This window comes from Heptranchias perlo, chromosome 30 (assembly GCF_035084215.1).
Source record: "Heptranchias perlo isolate sHepPer1 chromosome 30, sHepPer1.hap1, whole genome shotgun sequence".
NCBI lineage: Eukaryota > Metazoa > Chordata > Chondrichthyes > Hexanchiformes > Hexanchidae > Heptranchias > Heptranchias perlo.
The window spans coordinates 31,356,863-31,370,296 of record NC_090354.1 but is presented as its reverse complement, the minus strand read 5'-3'; positions in this window follow the sequence as shown (position 1 = coordinate 31,370,296).

Sequence of the window (13,434 nt, the reverse complement as noted above, 5' to 3'; positions counted from 1 at the left end):
GTGGAGTGGGTTTAGAGACAGCCAGTAAGAGCGGGACAGCATTGCACTGTTTCGCAACTCAGGACCCTAAATGTCTGGCCGAGCCCTTCCCCGATGGGAGTAGGTTAAAGGTCACATTGCTGATCTGTTTGGGCTTGCTGAGGGTCAAACCTCCGTTTTCCCCCACAGCCAAAAAGAAACTGTGACCCCCCTCAGCAAGAGCACACTGACAACAGCCATTTATCTGGTGGCGTTCTGTCCAAGTGGTGAATTGCAATCTCTGCCGTGGCTCAGTGGGCAGCACCCTCGCCTCTGAGTCAGAAGCTTGTGGGTTCAAGTCCCACTCCAGAGACTTAAGCACGTAGTCTATGCCGACAGCAATCACAGTATCGTAAGGTTTAGAATAGGTATGGAAAAGGACTCTGACCACTCTAAAGTAAAAATACTCAATTGGAGGAGGGCCAATTTCATTGGGATGAGAACAGATCTGGCCCAGGTAAATTGGAATCAAAGATTGGCAGGCAAAACTGTAATTGAACAATGGGCGGCCTTTAAAGAGGAGATGGTTTGGGTACAGTCTAGCACATTCCCACGAGACAGAAAGGCAGGGCAACTAAAGCCAGAGCTCCCTGAATAACAAAAGAGATGGAGAGTAAGATGAAGATGAAAAAGGGGCGTATGACAGATGTCAGGTTGATAATACAAGTGAGAACCAGGCTGAATATAGAAGGCACAGAGGGGAAGTGAAAAAGGAAATAAGTGGGGCAAGAGAGAGTATGAGAATAGACTGGCGGCCAACATAAAAGGGAATCCAAAAGTCTTCTATAGGCATGTAAACAGTAAATGGGTAGTAAGAGGAGGGGTGGGGCCAATTAGGGTCCATAAAGGAGATCTACTCATGGAGGCAGAGGGGATGGGTGAGGTACTATGTGAGTACTTTGCATCTGTCTTTACCAAGGAGGAAGATGCTGCCAGAGTCTCAGTAAAGGAAGGTATAGTTGAGATACTGGATGGGCTAAAAATTGATAAAAAGGAGGTATTAGAAAGGCTAGCTGTACATAAAGTAGATAAGTCACCCGGTCCGGATGGGATACATCGTAGGTTGCTGAGGGAAGTAAGGGTGGAAATTGTGGAGGTTCTGGCCATAATCTTCCAAACATCCGTAGATACGGGGATGGTGCCAGAGGACTGGAGAATTGCAAATGTTACACCCTTGTTCAAAAAAGAGTGTAGGGATAAACCCAGCAACTACAGGCCAGTCAGTTTAACCTCAGTGGTGGGGAAACTTTTAGAAACGATAATCCGGGACAGAATTAGCGGTCACTTAGACGAGTGTGGATTGATTAGGGAAAGCCACACTGTTAAAGGCAAATCGTGTTGAACTAAATTGATAGAGTTATTTGATGAGGTAAGAGAGAGAGTAGATGAGGACAATGCAGTGATGTGGTGTATATGGACTTTCAAAAGCATTTGATAAAGTGCCGCATAATAGGTTTGTCATCAAGATTGAAGCCCATGGATTAAAAGGGGCAGTAGCAGCATGGATACAGAATTGACTACGTAACAGGAAGCAGAGAGTGGTGGTGAATGGTTGTTTTTTAGACTGGAGGGAGGTGTACAGTGGTGTTCCCCAGGGGTCGGTGCTGGGACCACTGCTTTTCTTGTTATATATTAATGACTTGGACTTGGGTGTGCAGGGCACAATTTCCAAATTTGCAGTTGACACAAAACTTGGAAGTGTGGTGAACAGTGAGGAGGATAGTGATAGACTTCAAGAGGATATAAACAGGCTGGTGGCATAGGCGGACACGTGGCAGATGAAATTTAACACAGAAAAATGCAAAGTGATACATTTCGGTAGGAAGAACGAGGAGAGGCAATATAAACTGGAGGGCACAATTCTAAAAGGGGTACAGGAACAGAGCGATCTGGGGGTGTATGTACACAAATCGTTGAAAGTGGCAGGGCAGATTGAGAAAGTGGTTAAAAAAGCATACGGGATCCTGGGCTTTATAAATAGAGGCATAGAGTACAAAAGCAAGGAAGTCATGATGAACCTTTATAAAACACTGGTTTGGGCACCGCACTTTAGGAAGGATGTGAAGGCCTTAGAGAGGGAGCAGAAGAGATTTACTAGAATGGTTCCAGGGATGAGAGACTTTAGATATATGAATAGACTGGAGAAGCTGGGGTTGTTCTCCTTGGAACAGAGAAGGTTGTGAGGAGATTTGATAGAGGTATTCAAAATCATGAAGGGTCTAGACAGAGTAGATAGAGAGAAACTGTTCCCATTGGCGGAAGGGTCAAGAACCAGACGACACAGATTTAAGGTGATTGGCAAAAGAACCAAAGGTGATACGAGGAAAAACTTTTTTACACAGCGAGTGATTATGATCTGGAATGTACTGCCCGAGGGGGTGGTGGAGGCAGATTCAATCATGGCCTTCAAAAGGGAACTGGATAAGTACTTGAAAAGAAAAAATTTGCAGGGCTACGGGGAAAGGGCGGGGGAGTGGGTCTAGCTGGATTGCTCTTGCACAGAGCCAGCATGGACTCGATGGGCCGAAAGGCCTCCTTTGGTGCTATAACCTTTCTATGAGTCTATGATTCTATATAGAGGAGCCAGAGTTTGACATAACACGTGGGAATTCTACATCTGCAAACACAAAGGGAAATATCTAACCATTTGAAACCATCCCATTGGGTAGACGAATCCTGTTAGATGGACATTTGGTTAACACCTCTAAAAAGAACTACAGGGTAAATTCAGTGATCCCAGTCCAGTGGGGATCTGTGCTCAAATGGTACCTGTGTTAAAGAATCAGTGCTACACTGTTACACAGGAACAGGAGTAGGCCATTCAGCCCCTCAAGCCTGTTCTGCCATTCATTTAGATCATGGCTGATCTGTATCTTAACTCCATCTACCTGCCTTGGTTCCGTATCCCTTAATACCCTTGCCTAACAAAAATCTATCAATCTCAGTTTTGAAATTTTCCATTGGCCCTTAGCCTCAACAGCTTTTTTGGGGGAGAGAGTTCCAGATTTCCACTCCCCTTTGTGTGAAGAAATGCTTCCTGACATCATCCCTGAACGGCCTGGCTCTAATTTTAATATTATGCCCCCATGTTCTGGACTCTCCCACCAGAGGAAATAGTTTCTCTCTATTTGCCCCATCAAATCCTTCAATCATCTTGAACACCTCAATTAGATCACCCCTTAGTCTTCTATATTCAAGGGAATATATGCCGTTATAGTCCTAACTCTGACCCATGACCCCTTCAAGCTTAGGCTGCCCCACTCGCCAACCACACCCCTCCCCCACAACAGTGTGGGATGCATGAGTTTACTCTTGTATGAAATAATCAGACAGATTGCAGCAGTAACATAGTGCGGTGTATACCTCGGTCTGAGAATAAACACTCGGTGACAAAGAATTGGCAAAAGATGAAAGAATAACTGACCGGCCGATTCAGCCATGTGAGCAGGTGGAGACCATCCGAATACGGAAATAATTCTCTTCTTCAAAAGTAGCAAAATTAAAAATAATCTGTTTTATCCCTTTTCCTCCTGCCTCTGATAGGTTAAGCAGTGACTGTTCAGGTCTCTGGTGACACTGCTCTGTGACCAGCCTGCAGAGAGTGCTGTCTGATTGTCCATGTAACGTAGAGCCTGGGCCTCAATTCTTGCCTCCCTGACAGTACAGCTGAGCTCAGGGCCTGGGTAGCTCCAGTCCAGCTCTGCCCCCTACTCCCAGCTCCCTGCCCCCGCTCCATGCCCCCCACACCCTGCACCTTGCCCACTGCCCCCGCTCCCCACTCCCTGTTCCCTTCCCCCACTCCCTGCACCTTGCCCACTGGCCCCGCTCCTCACTCCCTGTTCCCTTCCCCCACTCCCTGCTCCCTGCACCTTGCCCACTGCCTCCTGTTCCCTGCACCTTGCCCCCTGCCCCCGGCCCCCGCTCCATGCCTCCCACTCCCTGCTCCCTGCCGCTGCTCCCTACTGCCTGCACCCTGCCCCCGTTCCCTGCTCCCTGCCCCCATTCCCTGTTCCCTGTTCCCTGCCCCTGCCCCTGCCCCCGTTCCCTGCTCCCTGCCCCCATTCCCCGCTCCCTGCCCCCAATCCCTGGTCCCTGCCCCCGTTCCCTGTTCCCTGCCCCTGCCCCCGTTGCCTGCTCCCTGCCCCCAACCCCTGCTCCCTGCCCCCATTCCCTGTTCCCTGCCCCCATTCCCTGCTCCCTGCCCCCATTCCCTGTTCCCTGCCCCTGCCCCCGTTCCCTGCTCCCTGCCCCCATTCCCTGTTCCCTGCCCCTGCCCCCGTTCCCTGCTCCCTGCCCCCATTCCCTGTTCCCTACCCCTGCCCCCGTTCCCTGCTCCCTGCCCCCGTTCCCTGCCCCCAATCCCTGCTCCATACCCCCGTTCCCTGCTCCCTGTCCCCGTTCCCTGCTCCCTGCCCCCAACCCCTGCACCCTGCCCCCATTCCCTGTTCCCTGCCCCTGCCCCCGTTCCCTGCTCCCTGCCCCCGTTCCCTGCCTCCAATCCCTGCTCCATGCCCCCGTTCCCTGCTCCCTATCCCCGTTCCCTGCTCCCTGCCCCCAACCCCTGCTCCCTGCCCCCATTCCCTGTTCCCTGCCCCCATTCCCTGCTCCCTGCCCCCATTCCCTGTTCCCTACCCCTGCCCCCGTTCACTGCCCCTGCCCCCAATCCCTGCTCCATGCCCCCGTTCCCTGCTCCCTGTCCCCGTTCCCTGCTCCCTGCCCCCAACCACTGCACCCTGCCCCCATTCCCTGTTCCCTGCCCCTGCCCCCGTTCCCTGCTCCCTGCCCCCGTTCCCTGCCCCCAATCCCTGCTCCATGCCCCCGTTCCCTGCTCCCTGTCCCCGTTCCCTGCTCCCTGCCCCCAACCCCTGCTCCCTGCCCCCATTCCCTGTTCCCTGCCCCCATTCCCTGCTCCCTGCCCCCATTCCCTGTTCCCTACCCCTGCCCCCGTTCACTGCCCCTGCCCCCAATCCCTGCTCCATGCCCCCGTTCCCTGCTCCCTGTCCCCTGCACCCTGCCCCCTGCTCCCTGCACTGCAGCCTTAATGTTTTAATATAGAACGTAAGATGAGAAAATAGCCACTCAGCCTATTCCTCCCACGAACAATGTATAATTCGCTCTGTCACGGCCTCCACTCAGCTGCTTGAGGAAGGTTCTGCAAAGTATCTCCCTGCTCCCAAGGATAAATCAACAAAACTTCAGAACACCTGTCCAACCTTCCAAATTATGTTAGACACCCCAAAGAGTTGCCTTTTTTGACACATTGCTACAGTCCCCACAGCCTGGAACTACCCTAAAACCCAATTCTTCCATTCATCCTCATATAATCATAGAAATTACAGCACCGAAGGAGGCCATTCAGCCTATCAGGCCAGTGCCTATCCTAGCTCTTCAACTGGAGCTGTCTACTCCATTCCCATTACCCTTACCTCGCCCTCTGTCCTTTATATTCTCCCTATTCAAAAACTTATCCAATCTCCTTTTAAATTAGAAAAAGGGGGAGATTTCCGACTTGCCCCCTGAGGATAAAACAGGTGTTACAGATCAGGGAAACCATCCGATTTTCATTTTTTTATTATTCGTTCATGGGATGTGAGCGTCGCTAGCAAGGCCGGCATTTATTGCCCATCCCTAATTGCCCTCGAGAAGGTGGTGTTGAGCCGCCTTCTTGAACTGCTGCAGTCCGTGTGGTGAAGGTTCTCCCACAGTGCTGTTAGGGAGTTCAAGGATTTTGACCCAGCGACGATGAAGGAACGGTGATATATTTCCAAGTCGGGATGGTGTGTGACTTGGAGGGGAACGTGCAGGTGGTGTTGTTCCCATGTGCCTGCTGCCCTTGTGCTTCTAGGTGGTAGAGGTCGTGGGTTTGGGAGGTGCTGTTGAAGAAGCCTTGGCGAGTTGCTGCAGTGCATCCTGTGGATGGTACACACTGCAGCCACAGTGCACCGGTGGTGAAGGGAGTGAATGTTTAGGGTGGTGGATGGGATGCCAATCAAGCGGGCTGCTTTGTCCTGGATGGTGTCGAGCTTCTTGAGTGTTGTTGGAGCTGCACTCAATCAGGCAAGTGGAGAGTATTCCATCACACTCCTGACTTGTGCCTTGTAGATGGTGGAAAAGCTTTGGGGAGTCAGAAGGTGAGTCACTCGCCGCAGAATACCCAGCCTCTGACCTGCTCTTGTAGCCACAGTATTTATATGGCTTTTCCAGTTAAGTTTCTGGTCAATGGTGACCCCCAGGATGTTGATGGTGGGGGATTCGGCGATGCTAATGCCGTTGAATGTCAAGGGGAGGTGGTTAGACTCTCTCTTGTTGGAGATGGTCATTGCCTGGCACTTGTCTGGCGCAAATGTTACTTGCCACTTATCAGCCCAAGCCTGGATGTTGTCCAGGTGTTGCTGCATGCGGGCACGGACTGCTTCATTATCTGAAGGGTTGCGAATGGAACTGAACATCCCCATTTCTGACCTTATGATGGAGGGAAGGTCATTGATGAAGCAGCTGAAGATGGTTGGGCCTAGGACACTGCCCTGAGGAACTCCTGCAGCAATTCCTGGGGCTGAGATGATTGGCCTCCAACAACCACTACCATCTTCCTTTCTGCTAGGTATGACTCCAGCCACTGGAGAGTTTTCCCCCTGATTCCCATTGACTTCAATTTTACTAGGGCTCCTTGGTGCCACACTCGGTCAAATGCTGCCTTGATGTCAAGGGCAGTCACTCTCACCTCACCTCTGGAATTCAGCTCTTTTGTCCATGTTTGGACCAAGGCTGTAATGAGGTCTGGAGCCGAGTGGTCCTGGCGGAACCCAAACTGAGCATCAGTGAGCAAGTTATTAGTGAGTAAGTGCCGCTTGATAGCACTGTCGACGACACCTTCCATTACTTTGCTGATGATTGAGAGTAGACTGATGGGGCGGTAATTGGCCGGATTGGATTTGTTCTGCTTTTTGTGGACAGGACATACCTGGGCAATTTTCCACATTGTCGGGTAGATGCCAGTGTTGTAGCTGTACTGGAACAGCTTGGCTAGAGGCGCGGCTAGTTCTGGAGCACAAGTCTTCAGCACTATAGCTGGGATGTTGTTGGGGCCCATAGACTTTGCTATATCCAGTGCACTCAGTCGTTTCTTGATATCACGTGGAGTGAATCGAATTGGCTGAAGACCGGCTTCTGTGATGGTGGGGATATCAGGAGGAGGCCGAGATAGATCATCCACTCGGCACTTCTGGCTGGAGATTGTTGCAAACGCTTCAGCCTTGTCTTTTGCACTCACGTGCTGGACTCCGCCATCATTGAGGATGGGGATGTTTGAAGAGCCTCCTCCTCCCGTTAGTTGTTTAATTGTCCACCACCATTCATGACTGGATGTGGCAGGACTGCAGATCTTTGATCTGATCCATTGGTTGTGGAATCGCTTAGCTCTGTCTATAGCATGTTGCTTCCGTTGTTTAGCATGCACGTACTCCTGAGTTGTAGCTTCACCAGGTTCGCACCTCATTTTTAGGTACGCCTGGTGCTGCTCCCATGCTCTTCTACACTTCTCATTGAACCAGGGTTGATCCCCTGGCTTGTTGGTAATGGTAGAGTGAGGAATATGCCGGACCATGAGGTTACAGATTGTGCTGGAATACAATTCTGCTGCTGCTGATGGCCCACAGCGCCTCATGGATGCCCAGTTTTGAGCTGCTAGATCTGTTCTGAATCTATCCCATTGAGCACGGTGGTAGTGCCACACAACACGTTGGATGGTGTCCTCAGTGCGAAGATGGGACTTCATCTCCACAAGGACTGTGTGGTGGTCACTCCTACCAATACTGTCATGGACAGATGCATTTGTGACAGATAGATTGGTGAGGACGAGGTCAAGTAAGTTTTTCCCTCGTGTTGGTTCGCTCACCACCTGCCGCAGGCCCAGTCTGGCAGCTATGTCCTTCAGGACTCAGCCAGCTCGGTCAGTAGTGGTGCTACCGAGTCTCTTGCGGTGATGGACATTGAAGTCCCCACCCAGAGTACATTCTGTGCCCTTGCTTCCTCCAAGTGGTGTTCAACATGGAGGAGGACTGATTCATCAGCTGAGGGAGGGCGGTAGGTGGTAATCAGCAGGAGGTTCCTTGCCCATGTTTGACCTGATACCATGAGATTTCAAGGGGTCCAGAATCAATGTTGAGGACTCCCAGGGCCACTCTCTCCTGATTGTATATCACTGTACCGCCACCTCTGGTGGGTCTGTCCTGCCGGAGTTAGGTCACAGGTCCACCATGATCTCACTGAATGGTGGAACAGGCTCGAGGGGCTAAATGCCACTGCCACTTGCTGCCTCTTGATATGCGCCACCTTCTCCTGCAAGAAAGCAGGACCTGTGTCTTGGTGATGTGCCTGTCATAGTTGAATAGCTGCCAGTGTGTGTGGTCTGTGAGTTGTGGGTGGACGGCTTGAAACAGTGGTACTGTGTAAGGGCGAGAGGAAGCGTCTGATTGGAAGAGTTGAGTACTGATGGAAAGAGCTTATTGGTATGTGGGTGATGGTGGGTGTAGTGCATGGTGCAGTTGGTAGGAGACGCCACTTGACAGTTGACCTCACTCACCTTGCCTACTCATGTCAAAGCATTGAACTTCTTCCTGCACTGCATCCATGTTCATGATGCTGTGCGCCTGGCATTGACTTCGTCCCCCACTGCCTCCCACTGCTTTTTGAGTATTTGTCTGGAGGGCCTCTTGCACCACCGCCCCCCCCCTCACCTCTCCCCACCGTGGATATAGGATGTCCCTCCTTCTGTCCACTTCTTGCACCGAGGCCTCTAGTGCATCAGCAGAGAACCTTGGTGCATGCACTCTCACAGGCCTGGTACCAACTCAGATCGGCAGATTGGTGAGGTCTGGTGTGCAGATTGGAGGATGTGGGATTTAGTGGTGCGCAACCTTTATTCAATGTTTTAACATAACTCATCAGTGTGTAAATATAGGAATGGGATCTGCATCTGTGTTTTACATGTGCGATGTCTGATCTCTGTTCAGACTCCGTGCAGACAGTGGACTGTTATTTTCAGCAAATAACAGGTACCAGCTACCTTTAAGAGATTTCTAAGAAACATCCTCCCTTTAAGAGATGGAATTGGAAAGTGCGAATTGCATTCATTTCACGTGCAAGGCCTGGACAGGAACGGCGATTGCAGGTAAGTGCTCCCTTGGGACCAAACTTGCGTCTTGCCTGCCCAGGGTCCATCGGGCACCGGGTGTTAGCGCTAACATCGCCCAGAACGGGCCCTTATCCAATTTTTTCCCCAGTGAGACTAAAGAGCGACAAACCTCCAGGACCCATGGTTTCCACCCCAGGGTATTAAAAGAAGTAGGTGTGGAAATTGATGATGCTTTGCTTCCCAAACTCTCTAGATTCAGGAATTGTCCCCATGGATTGGAAAACTGCCAATGTCACTTCATTATTTAAGGAGGGTAACAGAGATAAACTGGGAAATTATAGGCCTATTAGTTGAATTTCAGTTGTGGGGAACTTACTGGAATCTGTTATTTGGGACAGAGTGACTGAGCACCTGGACAAATATGATCTGCATGGATTTGTAACGGGTAAGTCATGTCTAACGAACCTAGTTGAATTTTTTTAGGTGGTAACTAACGTGGTCGATAAGGGAGTGTCTATGGATGTTATTTATATGGACTTCAATAAGGTTAAACAGAAGAGACTGTTAACAAAAATGAGAGCGTTAGGAATTGGAGGTAACCTATTGGCTTGGATTGGGAATTGGTTAGGAGGCAGGAGACAGAGAGTAGGGATAATGGGGATGTACTCAAATTGGCAGGATGTGACTAGTGGTGTCCCCCAGGGATCTGTACTGGGGCCATAACTTTTCACTATATGATGAAGCATATTTACAAATGACTCATGTGGAGCATAAACACCGGCATAGACCAGTTGGGCCAAATGTCCTCTTTCTGTGCTGTACATTCTATGTAACTCTATGAATAGAGAGCCATATATCTAAGTTTGCTGACAACACTAAGTTAGTTGGCACAGTAAATAGTGTCGATGGGAGCAGAAAGTTGCAAAACATTGATAGGTTCAGTGAGTGGGCAAAACTGTGGTAGATGGAGTTCAATGTGGGGAAATGTGAGATCATCCACTTTGGATCCAAGAAAGATAGATCAGAGTATTTTCTAAATGGCAAGAAGCCAGGAACTGTGGATGAGCAGAGGAACGTAAGCTCGAGGAGCAGCACCTCATCTTTCGTTTAGACACTTTACAACCTCTGGACTCAACACTGATTTCAATAACTTCAGATCATAATCACTGCTCCAATTTTTCCGACAGCAGGTGCTGGTAATGGTTCTGCTGCTGCCATTTACAGCTCCTCTAGACCAATCTTTTGTTTCTTTACTTGTCCCATTACCACCCTCCTTGCCTTGCACCATCATCCCTTTTGTCATGTAATCACTCGTGCCCTCCATCCTATCACAGACCTTCCCTTTTGTTCTTTCCTCCCCTCCCCCCCCTTTCCCTGACTCTGTACTTGCTCAAAAACTTTAACTTTTTAACATCTTCCAGTTCTGACGAAAGGTCTTCGACCTGAAACGTTAACTCTGTTTCTTTCTCCACAGATGCTGCCTGACTTGCTGAGCTTCTCCAGCATTTTCTGTGTTATATTAGAGAGATTTAGGGGTTTAAGTAGAGAAATCACTATAAGTTAGTGGACAGGTATAAAAAATAATTAAAAAGGCTAATGGAAAGTTGGCCTTTAACTCAAGGGGGCCGGTATACAAAGGGGTGGAAGTTATGTTACAGCTGTTCAGAGCTCTGGTTAGACCCCATCTGGGGTACGGCATTCAGTTCTAGGCACCGCACCTCAGGAAGGATATATTGGCCTGGGAGGGGATTCAGCGCAGATTCACCAGAAAGATACTGGGGCTAAAAGGGTTAAATTATATGGTCAGGTTGCACAGACTAGGCTTGTATTCCCTTGAATATAGAAGATTAAGGGGTGATCTAATTAAAGTGTTTAAGATGATTAAAGGATTTGATAGGGTAGATAGAGAGAAATTATTTCCTCTGGTGGGGGAAGTCCAGAACAAGGGGACATAATCTTAAAATTAGAGCTCGGCCGTTCAGGGGTGATGTCAGGAAGCACTTCTTCACACAAAAGGGGAGTGGAAATCTGGAACTCTCTCTCCCAAAAAGCTGTTGAGGCTGGGGGTCAATTGAAAATGTCAAAACTGAGATTGACAGATTTTTGTTAGGTCAGGGTATTAAGGGTTAAGGAACTAAGGCGGGTCGATGGAGATAAGATACAGATCAGCCATGATCTAATTGAATGACAGAACAGGACTGAATGGTCTACTCCTGCTCCTCTGTTCCCATGTTCCTTCCTGTGTTTACACGCTCTCCCCATAGCCCTGAATCTTCCTCTGCTTCATATATTTATCCAATTTTCTTTTAAAAGTCGCAATGGTCTCTGCCTCAACTATTCCCTGTGGTAAAGCAGTCCATGCTCCAACAACTCTCTGTGTAATGAAATTTAGAATCATAGAATCTTACAGCACAGAAGGAGGCCATTCAGCCCATCATGCCTGTGCCGGCCCTTTGAAAGAGCTGTCCAGTTTACTCCCACACCCCAGCTTTGTCCCCATAACCCTGCAAATTAGCACATGTCCAATTGCCTTTTGAAAGTTTCAATGGAATCTGCTTTCATCACCTTTTCCGGTAGTGTGTTCCAGATCTTAACAACTCTCTGTGCGAAAAAATTTCTCCTCATTTCCCCTCTCTTTTATTTGCCAATTATTTTAAATCCATGACGTCTGGTTACCGACCCACTTGCCAGTGGAAGCAGTTTCACCCTATTTGCTCTATCAAAGCCCCTCATTATTTTGAATACCTCTATTAGGTCTCCCCTTAACCTTTTCTGCTCTAATGAGAACACATATCTCTCCACATAATTGAAGTCGATCATCCCTGGTATTATCCCTGGTAAACCTCCTCTATCCAAGGCTTTGACATCCTTCCCAAAGTGTGGTGTCCAGAATTGTACACTGTACTCCAGCTAGGGCTTAAACGGTGATTTGAAAATTTCTCCCAACTTCTCTGCTGACTCTCTTAGTGATATTGTTCACTCCTTGTCACCGACTGCCCAACCAGAGCAAATAGTCTTTTCCTATTCACTCTATCAAAACTTCATCATTTTAAAATATCTCTATTAAATTTCCTCTTAGCTTTCTCTACTCCAGAGGAAATTGTTCCAGCATTTCAAGTCTTATAGCTATGCTTTCCCATCTCTAGTAGTGTGCTAGCACTTTCGCTATACTTACGTCCTATCTGTAAAGGAGCATCCAAAACTGCATGCAGTACTCTAACTGTGGCCCAAACATTGCTTTGTTCAAATTTTTCATGACCTCTTTACTCTCGTATTCAATGCATCTACTTGGAGGGTGTCAGCCGAAGCACTCTCTCGCCTCTGAGCCAAAATGTTGTGGGTTCTTACTCCCACTCCAGAAACTTGAGCACAAATTCTGGCCAGCACTCCAGTGTAGTACTGAGGGAGTGCTGCATTGTCGGAGGTGCCGCCTTTCAGATGAGCCATTAAACTGAGGCTCCGTCTACCCTCTCAGGTAAAAGATCCCACAGCACTACTTTGAAGAAGAGCAGGGGAGTTCTCCCCAGTGTCCTGGGACCAGAGATGGACTCGTGGTAACTGTCATGATGCAACCAAGCATTCTTCAGGCCACAGCACACCTGCATGGCAATGACTGCCTGGACAAGTTCCAGGTGAGCAGTGAGCAGATTGTAAAGGCATTGTAACAGATTCGGAGGTGACACCAATTGGAATTCAATGTTTCATTTATTAATAGTCAAAACAAACATGCAGAGGTATCAAATATTTAGACAACAAAGATCAAAACAATATTACCCCGTTTGATCTCTGGGCAGAATTTGTAATTAAGTTGGCGATGTGGTCGTTTTCCCACAGTGCGGTAACCTTCTGACAGTCGGACGTCCTTCTGACTGTGGTCTTCGGACAGCTAAACGTTCTTTTGACAGCTGGTGGTCGTTATTGATTCCTCTGCCCTGAGCTCAAAAGACGTTGGGTTTTATCCCCCCGGCAGGAAGCTCACACCATATATGGAACAACCCTCATAAGATCCTTATAGATTAACAAAGTTGTTTTTCAAAGAATTCCAGATGGTCGGCTTGTTTTCCCATTACTCATTTAACCACGAGACCCATTTGCAAGGTAGCACTGTCTAGCCACCTCATCAAGGTCCTGGTCTTGTTGCTGTCTCTGGATTATTGTTCCACTTTTTTGGGTCATTGTTCCTCTTTTATCACCTAGCTGCCGTGTCTAGTAAGGAGGGTGACACGGATCAGTCGCTAGTCAAAGGTTAACAGTTTACAATTCAGCAAAATAAGCCGCACAGC